General features: G+C 46.0%; 1 protein-coding gene across 27 annotated transcripts in view; it reads left to right on the top strand.

Annotated features, from left to right (window-relative positions):
• MGA (MAX dimerization protein MGA) overlaps nucleotides 1-14,415 on the top strand; it is a 115,114-nt gene that overhangs the window by 41,273 nt on the left and 59,426 nt on the right. Inside the window, exon 1 of one of the 27 annotated variants that reach the window (XM_058666027.1) lies at nucleotides 13,734-13,841. The exons of the other annotated variants lie outside the window; for them this stretch is intronic. The gene's annotated coding sequence lies outside the window, so the exon portion shown is untranslated. Of the gene's footprint in view, nucleotides 1-13,733; nucleotides 13,842-14,415 lie in introns of those variants that run through there. 27 annotated transcript variants of the gene reach the window in all.

Here is a 14,415-nt window from a genome sequence, read left to right as displayed (position 1 = left end):
ATGATTCACTCCCCACGTGACCACAACTGCCGGAGCTGAGCTGATTCGGAGCCAGGAGCTTCTTCTGGGTCTCCCATGTGGATGCAGGATCCCAAAAGCTTTGGCCTATCCTCGACTGCTTTCCCAGGCCACAAGCAGGGAGCTGGATGGGAATTGGGGCTGCCAGGATTAGAACCGGCGTCCATATGGGATCCTGGCATGTTCAAGGCAAGGACTTAAGCTGCTAGGCCACGCTTCTGGGCCCTAACAAGCCATTTTTTAACAATTGAGGAACAGAACAATTTTAGGAGGGGTGTACAGAGAAATCTTCAGTACCTTAGTGAGGAGTAACTAATCTTTGTGTCCTATCTAGTGAGGTATATGGTAGTGTAAGCTGACTTTTTCCTATTTGTTCTAAACTTTCCTTATTACTCTCTGTCTATCTGATCTAATTTTGGGGGCTCTAGAGCGACTCTGATGGCCATTGCAGGAGAGAGTGGAGAGCCAAAGTTGGAACTAAATAAGGACCAGAGAAAGCTCCTCTCTCGAGTCTCGAAGGAAGTTTCCTGTTATTCTGTTTCTGAAAACTGTTCAGGGCTCCTGGCTGTTGTTCCTATGACATTAGATCCTATGAGGAATGATCTGGGCTTCTTCCATCCCATATTGGAGATCCGATAGGGAATGGTTGACCTCGGAGTTCTCAGCCTACGAAGGCACTCCAATTCCCTGTGATCTCTTTGACAGTTGGGATATCGTCCTTGGTGTCCATACTGATAGTCTTTGGTGAGGTACCGGGGAGTCTCCGGGGCTACGATACAAGCCTCCTCCTGTGCTCCCGTTCCGCTCTGGGGTCCCCTCCTGCTCCGTGCATATGATCTCCTGTTAAGACGCTGTTAGGATCGCTCTTGTATCCCACTGTATGTCTTTATAGTTCTTACTGATGTCTAATGCAGATTGGAGTCTGCTGTCTGTAAGTTACCTGTTATAACCTTGATGGATTATACTTAACATTTTCCTCATTCACTCTAAGAAGGTGGAAGATTTCTCTGCTCTCCCGACTCATTGCGGAATAACGGGGTGTTAAAAAGCTTTTCAGTTCTTTGATGTAGTTTCATATGCAGTCTGTCTGTCATTGATTATTGGTTCATTGGTTACATCACAATATCTTATTGCATGTGATACAAGCTGTTTGAGGGTGTAATAATGTTACAATTTACAGGTACTATTTTTAGGATTGACATCATTTCATCCTAAATTAAGGCAAACATGTATCTAATCTTTTGGGATTGGCTCATTTTCCTTAGCATAACGGTTTCTAGTTGGGCCCCTTGGCCATGAAGAAATACAATTTTTTTGTAATACTGGAGTAGTATTTCATGGAGTAGATGAACCTTAGCTTTCTTATCCAGTCTTTTGTTGATGGGCATTTTGGTTGCCTGATGGAGTTTTATATAAGCTGGTAGAGCTCCCTTCCCTTCCTCCCCTCCCTCCCCCTGTGACTAGGATTAAACTGTTTAGGTTGGTTGGCGAAGGATTTTTTTTCCTTTTTAAATTTGTTTATTTTTGTTGGAAAGGCAGATTTACAGAGAGAGAATTTCCATCTGAGGGTTTACTTCTCAAATGGCTCAATAAGCAGAACTGACCTTATCTGAAGTCAGGAGTCAGGGATTTCTTCCAGGTCTCCCACATGGATGCAGGATCTCAAGGTTTTGGGAAATCCTCCACTGCTTTCCCAGGCTGTAAGAAGGGAATTGGATGGGAAGTCAAGTAGCTGGAACATGAATCAGCATGGTTATGGGATCCTAGCACTTGGAGGTGGAGGATTAGTCAATTGAGCCATTGTGCTGAACCAGAAGTTTTCATAAAAACCAGCTTTTTGCAACCTAGTCTGTATGTGGTCTTATTTAGTGAATGTTCTTTATTCACTTAGTATAAATAAGACCACAACTCAGGAATTTTAGTATTATATATATATTTATTTATATTGGGAAGTCAGATATACAGAGAGAAGGAAAACAGAGAGGAAGATCAGTCTGCTGATTTACTCCCCGAGTGGCCACAAAGGCCAAAGCTGAGCCAATTGGAAGCCAGGAGCCACGAGCCTCCTCCAGGTCTCCCATGTGGGTACAGGGCCCAAATGCCATGGGCCATCCCTGACTGCTTTCCCAGGCCACAAGCAGGGAGCTGGTGTGGGAAGTGGTGCTGCCGGGACATGAACCAGTGCCCACATGGGATCCCGGCGTGTGTGAGGCAAGGACTTTAGCCACTGGGTTACTGCGCTGGGCCTGGAATTTTAATCTTTAAGAGAGGTATTTTTTTCTTTTAGTCTTTTGAGATAGTTATGTCTTCACAGAAGTTAAAACTGTGATGTTGGGATCTTAATAGGTTGGATAGGTTATATATTTTGGTGGATTCTATTATGACAGTTCTTTGGGGTTCTATTATAGTTATCTGAACTATGATTTACTTGCAATGTTTTCCCTATCATCAGTGTATAGGATCCACTCAAATATTTGTTGAATAGAAAAAAAGGCATGCAAGTGGTACGGTGCCTATTTGTTTATAGAATGTCTAAGATCAAATTTTTATACATTGCATATCAGATTGCTCATATGTCTCACTGGTGGCTTTTTCCTTCCCTTTGTTATGTGATAAAATCTTCCTGAAAGTTCAAGGAAAATGAAGGTGAAGATTTTTGATGAGGAGACAGTGTGTTGGTTCAACTGGCTCAATGCTCTACTTCCAAACTCATGCATTCCATATGGGGACCAGATTTTGTGCCGGCTACTCCACTTCCCTTCCAGCTTCCTGCTTATGTCTGGGGAAAGCAGTAGAGGACATTCTAAAACCTTGGGACCCTGCACCCGCATGGAATACCTGGAGGGAGCTCTTGACTTGGGATTGGCTCAGCTGTGTCCGATGAGGCCATATTGGGAGTGAGCCATCGGATTGAAGATATTTCTGTCTCTGCTTCTGTCAATCTTTCTAATGAAAATTAAAAAAAATATTTTTGTTAGGTTGGATTACCAATTAAATGTAATTCCAGTAGCAAGGTTAAATTTAGCCATTGCAGTTACCGTGGTAGTTTTTAAACCTTGATTTATATGAGGATGCATTTTTCTTGCATATTCAAAAAATACAAAAAGTATTTCATTTTGAAAACTATTGTATCTATTAAAAGAATGTAATTAGTTACTTGAAAAAGTAAACAAAGTTTAAAAAGTGGTTAGTTAATACCAGCATGATAAAACTGGATCAATGAAATGTTTGCAGTGTTTTTTTTTTTTTAAGATTTATTTTTATTGGAAAGGCAGATATACAGAGAGGAGAGACAGAGAGGAAGATCTGTCTGATGGCTCACTCTCCAAGTGGCCGCAGTGGCTGGAGTTGAGCCGATCCGAAGCCAGGAGCCAGGAGCTTCCTCCAGGTCTCCCACATGGGTGCAGGGTCCCAAAGGTTTTGGCCGTCCTCAACTGCTTCCCCAGGCCACAAGCAGGGAGCTGGATGGGAAGTGGGGCTGCTGGGATTAGAACCGGCGACCATATGGGATCCCAGCACGTTCAAGGCGAGGACTTTAACTGATATGGTATCGTGCCAGGCCCTGTCGTATTTTTAGATTGTCACATAAAAGCAATGTAAGTTCTCAGATGACCCTCAGAGAATACAGCCTTTTCAAGTTAGGCAAATTCTGCTTTGTGCAGTTTTTCCTACCAGATCTGGTGCTGAATGTTGAAATAAGCTTAGTGTTGCATTTCCTGTTTGCCTGGAGGGTTGGGGGGGGGGGGGAAGAGTGCCAATAAGGAGTCTTAATAAGGAATCTTCTACCCTTTCATGGTCCTCAAAATTCTTAGAGATCGCATGTGGTTTAAATGGGCTATTTTGCGATGCATACTGGTGAACCACTGATTCATACCTACGGTCTCATGTTTTAATGCTAAATCAGCACAAATTATAGTTCTGCAATGGAAAATTTTGTGTGAGGAAATCCCTAGAACCTTGACAAGAAAGCATTCTTGTTTGAGGTAGCACATTCTGAACAGGGCAGCTTCTAGGAAACAAGTTCTTGGGGTCGAGGAAGAGAAGAAAGGTGCTAAAGAAATTTGTCAGCTTTGCCTAGGATCGTGAATGTTCTTCCTGACAGTATGTGACCCAGAAGAACTTCAGAATCATTTGCAAGTTTATAAGTTTAATTTTAGCTTCACATTTTCTAGTCCAGATTATTCCGAGTTCTTTCCATTTTACAGCATATGTCTCTAGGAAGAGCTGAACGAGAAGAATCCTTGCTACGTGGAAGGCAGGTCAGGTTAGTGCTGTTGGATAAGCCTGCCCACTCCTTCTTCCAAGCCTCCTCATTCTCCATCACTGTGTTTTTTTTTTTTATTAAGTCACTTGACGCCTAGTAGGTTCTCAGTATTTGCTAATTCTTCCAAGGGAGTGGACGCGAACAGTTGTGGAATATTAAGCCACAATTTCTGCTTTCCTGTCCCCCCACCCCACCCCACCCCACCCCACCCCACCCCACCCCGACATAGTAGCAGCATAAAAGAACAGTTGGAAAGGAGAAAGATAGCAAGATTTTGATATCTGGTTTTAAGACATTGTCCGTTGACCTGGTTCAGCAACTGCCGGACACATGGTAGATATTCAGGAATATTTTCTCTGTACATCAGATAAGTCTCTTGTAGAGACAAAAACTGAATAAACAGGATCAAGGCATTAAAGCTCAGATAATACTCTGGCGATCTGTCTTCTTGTTACTCTTATCAGGACATCTCTGGGCTTTACGTCAGCTCTTGTTCCTCTGCAGTTCGGCAGGGAGGCTTTTGGTCTCCCTATCTTCGTCGTGTCTGTGTCAAGCTCGAGCACGCACTCTGAAGCAAGGTCTCTGCTTCAATGTTTCCTGACGCTCAGTCGCCTTCAGCGGGAGGACGAGCTGGGCTTCATCCGACGGGCTGTTAGTGCAGCGAGGGGGTCTGCGGGGCTGGCGGGGGTGGGGCCGGGCGCGGCCGGGGCGGGGCGGCGAGGACACTGCGGAGCAGGGCCCGGCGGGCAGCGCTGCCACGGTTTGCACGAAGGCTTCGAGGGCGAAGCTGAGGAAGCGGGGTCCCTCGCTCCCGCTCCGTCGTCCTCGGCTCTGGAAGCTTCCGCGGGCTGTCGTGCGTGGCCGGCCCCGGAAGGCCGGCGGCCTCGGCGCGAGGGCGGGTCCCAAGGGTCTCGCCGCGGCCGCCGGGCCGAGCGGCCTCCGGGAGCGGGGGAGGGGCGAGGGAGGCGCCGCTCGCGCCTGCTTTTGCGCCTGCGCGGCGGGCTGCGAGCGGGTGGCAGCGCGTGCGCGGTGACGTGGACGTCCGGTGCGCGCGCAGGCTCTTCAGCTGGAGCGGACACACGGTGTGCGAACCGAACGGAATAACCCGCCCCCCCGTTGGATGTGAAGGACTCGGGGTGAGGCCCGCCACGCCCCGCACGGTAACGCAGGGCCTGGGTGGAGGGCGTCGCCTTGGGGCCGGCCCGATTGGAGTTTTTCGAGTTGGAAGCTCGTGTTTGTGAGCCGCGTGAGCCGCGTTCCGCGCAGCGAGCTTCGCACGCCGGGCCGGGCCGGGCCTGGCGCTGGGCCGCCCCGGGCGCGCGCCCGCGACCCCAAGCGAGGCCGCGCATGTCACCCGGCGCGCGCCCGCGGCCCTGCACCAGGCGACCTCGCGGCGAGCATCGACGCCGGCGCGAGCGGCCACGAGGCGGGCGGGCGACGAGCGCGGCCCTCGCGTGTGTGGGGCGCCGCACCGCGTGTCCGCGGCGACCCGGCGCCGGGCCGGGCTCCGAGCCGACTGCCTGCAGGGCGCGCTTCGCGTTTCAACGCTTCGGTCTCGGGGTTTCAAAACTCCGAGGGAAGTGGTGCGGACGTCGCTTCTCTGAGGAGTCGGCTGCCGCGTTTTGACACCTGTACCCGCGTCTCTTGCATGTAATTTCCAGTCCAACCGAGGCGGGCCCGCCAGCTTGGTGAAGGAGGGCTGGAGAGGGAGCCGCTGGTAACTTTGTAAACAAAGGACTTGTGATTCTGAAGTGCTGAAGCGCGGCGGGGTGAACAGGTGGGAAGAGCAGGTGTTAGTTTTTCCCCTTTGTGAAGCAGCTTTTGGCTAATTCCCTGTTTATGAGGCTTCTTGTTTCTGTTGAATTGTGAAGGAACTTAAGCCTGCGACTCTAATGAGGCTTCACTGAGCGCCAGTACCCAAAGTTCAGTTTGTGTGTGCGAAGGTAAAAGTTAGGGTTTATTCCAGACTGGGTCGAGAGTGGAAAATGTAGTGTCCTGATTGGCGATTTTTTTTTCCTTGCCTCTGGAACCCTGGTCACGCTATTAAGAGCCAGCGGTGGAAGAGGTTAGAAGGGAGGGGTTACTGATGGCACAATCAGAGAAACCAAAGTGCGATCCGCGCAGAGACGGCTGCTGGGACTCGCGTCGCCGGAGCGGACACGTGGATCGCGAGGCATCTCGAGCCCACCCGCGCGCTTCCGTGCGTGTTCTAGAACCTCCTCGGCCGGCTCTGTTCCTCCGGGGTGCGACGCCGTGGGGGCCTCTGGCAGCGTGACGACAGCCGGGAGGGCCAGAGGGCCGGGAGGGCCGGGAGGGCCGGGAGGCCGCGCGGGGAGGGCGGGGAGGCCCGCGGCTCCGCAGGCTCCACGGTGACGGCAGGCGGCCGGGCGCACGTGACCTGTCGGGACTCCGCTTCCCTGGAAAAGCTTTCCTCGCGGCGTTTTTTCACGTGGTGTTGGCTAGCGGGCCTTCGCAGTCCAAAAGCCACTGATGTCGACCCTTGGTTTTCGACGGCGATCGCTCTTCCCCCTGGTGAGCTGGGAATGCTTTCACTCCTAGCCTGTCAGAGCTCCAGATTCGTGAACCCCCCTCCCCCGAGGATTATAATTCCAGAGGTTGTGTGGTTTAGTGGATTGGAGTCCGCTTAAAAAAGAAGCCAAAGGCTTGAGTAAATTCAATGCTTTGGTTATTTTGCCGAACTTACTACAAATTTTAGTTTTCACACTCTACTTATGTAACTGTTAAAAAGACACTGTAACTTGCTTGCCCAGAGTTGTAGCTATCGGCTCATTTCTAGAAACAGAAAATGCCAGCAATAAAGACGCATGGTATCTGGGAAGAGAGGAACAGTAGCATCTTAGGCAAGTGCAGTGAAACCTGAAATGTTTCAGAAATTTAAAAATTTATTTTAACTTGGGAACAGGATGTTGACTGAAGAAAATGCTTGTTAATAATTAGCAAGTGTCATTCATTTAGTGAAATTAAATATGCTTAACATATTGAATAGGAAGGTTAATAGCTGTTTTACTCTGCCACCATTTGTGTCTTATTTTCTGATTACTTATTTCCACTTTCTATTGTAGAATTTTAAATTTCTAGACTGTGTATATATTTGTAAAGACTGATATTCGAGATAACTTACTCTTTCAATGTTCAAGTTCAAAATGTAGTTTCTTGTAGTGAGAAAACGTTGTGACAGTGCAGCACTATTTATTATATGAGTTTATATTATATATAAGTTTGTGGTGTTTAGCAAATTGAGAAGCAGTATGTTGACCAGCATTTGGATATTTGTTTGTAAAGTAGTGATGTTGATTTGGATTTTTGATCTAGCACAGCTGATCTTTTTTTTACTGTTACAATTTGTAGTTTATTTTGTGAGATGACTTCAGAACATCAGTTTAGTAGTTAGATTTCTGGAAAAGGAAGTCACTGGAGAAAACAGTTGTAGTAGGGACTATGAAATTTAAACTGTGGGACTTGACATGTTATTTGCTTTAAGATATTTTTCTGTGAAACCTTGTGTCTATTGTGACATAACACAGTCAGACATTTCCCAGTTTTCCCTTTCATAAACGTATTGTCTCTGCTATTTATTATATTTTACTTAGAAAAATACTTGATATGATAAAGCTGGACTGAAATTTTTCAATGCTCACTTAAATGTGTGCCCAACTGTGTTCCTCATTAAAGCTTTTAGACAGCCACACAGTATTTTTAGAACTTTGCTGGAAGGGTATATATTTATGTGAGGCTACCCTTATTTTTTTATTTTATTTTTTTTTAAAGATTTATTTTATTTTCATTACAAAGTCAGATATACTGAGAGGAGGAGAGATAGAGAGGAAGTGGAGCTGCTGGGATTAGAACCAGCAGCCATATGGGATCAAGGCAAGGACCTTAGCCACTAGGCCACGCTGCCGAGCCCGAGACTACCCTTATTTTAAGTGTGTTTGCTTTTTCCTGTTGACTGAAAGTTATCTTAGCTGTTTTTGACAAAGAACAATATAAATCTAACTAGTCTCAGTTAATTACTCTGAGTGTAAAGACCAGTGTAGAAACCCCAGTGCACAGGCATATGCTTCAAGTGAAGTGGAATCTGTGTTTGGATTGATGTAGAATTAGAACAATTCCTTGTTCTTAACATTAGTAGCAGTTAGGACTCAAGATAGAAATGATTTTGGGGGTCTAGCACGGTTGCCTAGCGGCTAAAGTCCTCACCATTCCCGCACCCGAATACCATATGGGCACCAGTTTGTGTTCTGGAGGTCCCGCTTCCCATCCAGCTCCCTGCTTGTGGCCTGGGAATGCAGTTGAGAATGGCCCAAAGCCTTGGGACCGTGTACCTACATGGAAGACTTGGAGGAGGCTCCCAGCTCCTAGCTGTTAGATCAGCCCAGCCCCAGCCATTGCAGCCACTTGGATAGTGAAGCGGCAGAAGCAGGATCTTTGCCTTTCTTTTTCTCTGTAAATCTGTCTTTCCAATGAAAATAAATAAATCTTAAAAAAAAAAATGAAATGAAATGATTTTGGCCATAAGTTAAGTCTTTGGTTTTATGAATTATGATCTACCAGATTACTTGATTGGCTCTTTTTTTTTTTTTTTAAAGATTTTATTATTATTGAAAAGCCGGATATACAGAGAGGAGGAGAGACAGAGAGGAAGATCTCCCATCCGATGTTTCACTCCCCAAGTGAGCCGCAACGGGCCAGTGCGCGCCGATCAGAAGCCGGGAACCAGGAACCTCTTCTGGGTCTCCCACACGGGTGCAGTGTCCCAAAGCCTTGGGCTGTGCTGGACTGCTTTCCCAGGCCACAAGCAGGGAGCTGGATGGGAAGTGGAGCTGCCGGGATTAGAACCGGCGCCGATATGGGATCCTGGGGCTTTCAAGAAGAGGACTTTAGCCGCTAGGCCACGCCACCGGGCCCAATTGGCTCTTTTTTAAAAAAGATTTATTTTTATTAAAAAGAGAGGAGGAGAGATAGAGAGGAAGATCTTCCACCTGTTGATTCACTCCCCAAGTGAGCACAATGGCCAGTTCTGTGCCGATCTGAAGCCAGGAGCCAGGAACCTCTTCCGGGTCTCCCACACGGGTGCAGGGTCCCAAGGCCTTGGGCCATCCTTGACTGCTTTCCCAGGTCACAAACAGGGAGCTGGATGGGAAGTGGAGCTGCCAGGATTAGAACTGGCATCTATATGGGATCCCAGCGTGTTCAAGGCGAGGACTTTAGCTGTTAGGCCATGATGCCGGGCCCAAGATTTTAATATTATTGGACACGATACTTTAAAACCACAAGTCTTTTCATCTATTTTGTAGGTTTGGAAAAGCTGAAAGATACTTTCATGTAAAAGTTGATCACGATGAGGCTCGGCGCGATAGCCTAGTGCCTAATTCCTCGCCCTGCAATCACCAGGATCCCATATGGGCACAGGTGTGTCCTGACTGCTTCACTTCTCATCTGTCTCCCTGCTTGTGGCCTGGGAAAGCAGTAAAGTATGACCCATGGCTCATGACCTTGGGACCCTTGGGACCTGTGTTGGATTCCTGGAGGAAACTTCTAACTCCTGGCTTTGGATGGGCTCAGCTCTGGACATTGTAGCCACTTGAGTAAACCAGTGGATGGAAGATCTTACTCTCAGCCTGTGCTTTTCTGTGTAAATCTGCCTTTCCAATTAAAATAAAGAAGTCTTTTTATTTTTTTTCAAAAAAAAGTTGCTTAATTGCTCTTAATTTACTCTTAGTTATATTTAAGTGCCCTTAACAAGTGTTCTCTGTGCTAGTTTTCAATAATGGGGTTTTAAAAAAAGATTTATTTCAGGCCCGGCGGCGTGGCCTAGTGGCTAAAGTCCTCACCTTGAAAGCCCCGGGATCCCATACGGGCGCCGGTTCTAATCCCGGCAGCTCCACTTCCTATCCAGCCCCCTGCCTGTGGCCTGGGAGAGCAGTCGAGGACGGCCCAATGCATTGGGACACTGCACCCGCGTGGGAGACCTGGAAGATGTTCCTGGTTCCTGGCTTCGGATCGGCGCACATTGGCCCGTTGCGGCTCACTTGGGGAGTGAATCATCAGATGGAAGATCTTCCTCTCTGTCTCTCCTCCTCTGTATATCTGACTTTGTAATAAATCTTAAAAAAAAAAAAAAAAAAAAAAAGATTTATTTCCTTCAAAGATTGAGTGACAGAGAGCGTTCATTTTCAGGTGCACTCCCCCAATGGCTGCAGCAGCGAGGGCTATGACATGCTGAAGACAGGAACCTGGAACTTTATCTAGATCTTTCACACATGTGGGTGGCAGGGGTCTAAATATTCTGGTCATGGTCTGTTTCCTTCACAGGGTGTTAGCAGGGAGTTGGATTGGAAGTGGACCAGCTGGAACTTGAACTTGTGTTCATTAGGAATGTTGGCATTGCAGGCTTAACCTACTGAGCCACAGTGTTGGCCCTTAGTGTGGTGATTTGTAGGAAAACTTTGAACTTTAACTGAAAATTTTTGTCTTAAGTCACCTTATGTGTCACTTCTGAGTTTTAACTTTGTCATTTTAGCTTCGTTTTGTCAATCTCTGATACTTATTGCTTAAGGAAGTTTATTTTAGAAAACCAGTTAACTATATTGATAATTTTTGGAGGTAGCTTGCAAATCATCACCTTGAATCTTACCTGTCTCTTAAAAGTCAACTTCAGATCAGAGATTTTTCTTTAATGTTTCTGGATACTTGGCCTAGAGTTAGGTTATTTGTTTATTTTTTTATTTATTTTAAAATATTTATTTTTATTGGAAACGGATTTTCAAAGAGAAGGTGAGACAAAATCTTGCATTTCCTCAGAGCTGAGCCCATCTGAAGCCAGGAGCCTCCTTCAGGTCTCCTACAAGGGTACAGTGTCACAAGGCTCTGGGCTGTCCTGCACTGCTTTTCTGGATCATAAGTAGAGAGCTGGATTTGAAGTGGAGTAGGTAAGACATGAGCTGGTGCTCATATGGGATCCCAGTGCTTGCAAGGCGAGGATTTAGTCACTGAGCATTGTGCTGGGCCCAATTATGGCATTTTATACTCTTACCAATGGATTAGATGAAATCGTGGTTGACTTATACTCTTTTCAGCATCTGCTAAGCTTTGGATTTCATTAGCCAAAATTTAAAAATACAGTATCCCTGACTGGTTTCTAAAAATTTTTATTTATTAAATGGAAAGACACACAGAGAAGGAATTTTCCATCTGCTGGTTCACTTTGCAAATTCTGAGAATAACCAAGGCTGGGCAGGGCTGAAGCTGGGAGCTGGGAAATCAATCAAGGTCTCCCAGGTGGATGGCAGAGGCCTAAATATTTACACTATTACCCCTTACCCTCTTAGGGTCCTCATTGGCAATGTAGCTTGGACTTGAAGTCAGGTACTCCTCTGTGGGATGCAATGTCCAGAGGGTATCTTAACCACTGTGCCAAACTTTGTAGGATGGTTTTAAATTACATTTCTCTGGTTATGAGATTGTGTTTGTTTTGACAATGATTTACTCTTTTTTTTTTTTAAAGATTTACTCATTTTTATTACAGCCAGATATACACAGAAGAGGAGAGACAGAGAGGAAGATCCTCCGTCCGATGATTCATTCCCCAAGTGAGCTGCAACGGGCCGATGTGCGCCGATCCGATGCCGGGAACCTGGAACCTCTTCCAGGTCTCCCACGCGGGTGCAGTGTCCCAATGCGTTGGGCCATCCTCAACTGCTTTCCCAGGCCACAAGCAGGGAGCTGGATGGGAAGTGGAGCTGCTGGGATTAGAACCGGCGCCCGTATGGGATCCCGGGGCTTTCAAGGCGAGGACTTTAGCCGCTAGGCCACGCCGCCGGGCCCAGACAATGATTTACTCTTACGTTCTGCATTTTTTTCTGCTGATTTTTGTTTTTTTAAGATTTATTTTTATTAGACACTCAGATATACGGAGTGGAGGAGAAACAGAGAGGAGGATCTTCCATCTGCTGATTCATTCCCCTAGCAGCCACAACAGCTGGAACTGTTGAGCTGATCCGAAGGCAGGAGCCCAGAGCCTCTTCGGGTCTCCCACACGGGTGCAGGGTCCCAAAGTTTTGGGCCGTCCTCAACTGTTTTCCCAGGCCACAAGCAGGGAGCTGGATGGGAAGTGGGGCCATCGGGATTAGAAGGGATTCCCGTGCATGCAAAGGAAAGATTTCAGCTGCTAGGTTATTTGACATTTGCTTTTTCATAGGAATCCTTTCCAGGATATGCAAATAATCCTTTATGATATAAGTTGGGAGATTTTTCTGCTAGTCATTTGCTCTTTGGTTTTACTTGTGTGTGTGTGTAAGATAAAAACTTGCATGATGTTGAATTTATCAAAAATTGTTGCTGTCTTAACTGATCCAAAGTTTTGTGTTGTACCAAGCAACCTTTGTTTGGATATATACATATGTATATGTATATATGTATGCATCCAAATGCATAGGTATATATATATATATAAAGGACATTTATTTGAAAGAGGAGTTACAGAGAGAGACAGATATCTTCCATCCGTTGGTTCACTCTCCAAATGGTAACAACAGCCAGAACTGAGCTGGTCTGAAGCAAGCAGCTTCTTTCAAGTTTCCACATGGGTTTAAGAACAAAGAACTTGATCCACCCTTTGCTGCCTTCCTAGGCACATTAGCAGTAAGCTGGATTGGAAGTGGAGCAGCTGGAACTCCATCCACCATCTCTGTGGGATGCTAGGGCCGCAGGTGGCTGTTTGTAGCTGCAATGCTGTAGTGCTGGACCCACCAGGAATTTTTGTTTTTAGATTTATTTTAATTGGAAAATAAGAGTTAGAGAAGGAGATACAGAAAAAAGGTTCTTCCAAGGGACTGCAATGTCTGGAGCTGAGCCAATCTGAAGCCCGGAGCCAGGAGCTTATTCCTGATCTCCCTGATGGGTGTAGGGTTCTGAGGCTATGGGCCATCCTTTACTGCTTTCCCAGGCCATAAGCAGGGAACTGGAAGGGAAGTGGAGCAGCTACAACATGAACCAGCACCTATATGGGATTCTGGTGGTTGCAAGGTGGGGATTTGGCCACCAGGCTACTGCGCTGGGGCCCCCAGGATATTTTTAAGAGTTAAGTATATTAGATTTGGGACTGGTGCTGTGTCATCGTAAGTTAGACCTTCTGTGACACTGGATGCGGGTTTATGTGTCAGATACTTCCCTTCTGATCCATCTTCTTGCTTATGGTCTGGAAAAGCAGCAGAGGATGGCTCAAGTCCTTAGGCTCTTGCACCAATGTGGGCGACCCAGAAGAAAGTCTGGTTTCAGGCCATCCCAGCTCTGGCTGTTTTGATTATTTGAGGAGTGAATCAGCAGATGGAAGATGTTTCTCTGCTCTTCTTCTCTGTGTTTTTCATATAAAAACAGTCTTTTTTGTTTGTTTTTAAAAGATTTATTTTTATTCGAAATGCAGAATTACAGAGAGAGAGAGAAAGATCTTCCATCTGCTGATTCGCTTCCCAATGGCTGCAAAGGCTAGAGCTGGACTGATCTGACGCCAGGAGCCTCCTCTAGGTTTCATACGTGGGTACGTGGGTGTAAGGTCCCAAGGCTTTGGGGGCATCTGTTGCTGTTTTTTCAGGCCACAAGCCGGGAGCTGTAAAGTGACACAGCTGGGAGACAAACTGGTGTGCACATGGGATGCCAGGACTTAAAGGCGGAAGATTAGGCAGTTGAGTTATAATACTGACTCCAACACCAAATCTTAGAAAGAAAAGATTTATCTTGAAAATACAAAATCTTTGTTTTCCTTATGTTATAATGGGACAACTTTATACATACATATGTATATATATGTATATGTTTTGCTTATTTGTAAAACCATATAAATAGTTAGTTTCATATTCTCTGATTGCAATGGCAATGAAAATTTATTATTTTCCATTTCAGAAGAATTTGCTTTAAGTAATTTGATAAATCAGTTTCTAAGGTGCTAAAATCCTTTTAAAATGCAGTTTTGCAATGTATTCCCTTAAGCCTTAGTATAATATATTTTTTTAAGATTTATTTATTTTTATTGGAAAGGCAGATATACAGAGAGGAGGAGAGACATAGAGGAAGATCTTTGTCCGATGGTTCACTCCCCAAGTGACCACAATGGC

Source organism: Ochotona princeps, chromosome 6 (genome assembly GCF_030435755.1).
Source record: "Ochotona princeps isolate mOchPri1 chromosome 6, mOchPri1.hap1, whole genome shotgun sequence".
In the NCBI taxonomy this organism is placed as follows: Eukaryota; Metazoa; Chordata; class Mammalia; order Lagomorpha; family Ochotonidae; genus Ochotona; species Ochotona princeps.
This window is presented reverse-complemented; position numbering and strand designations above follow the sequence as displayed.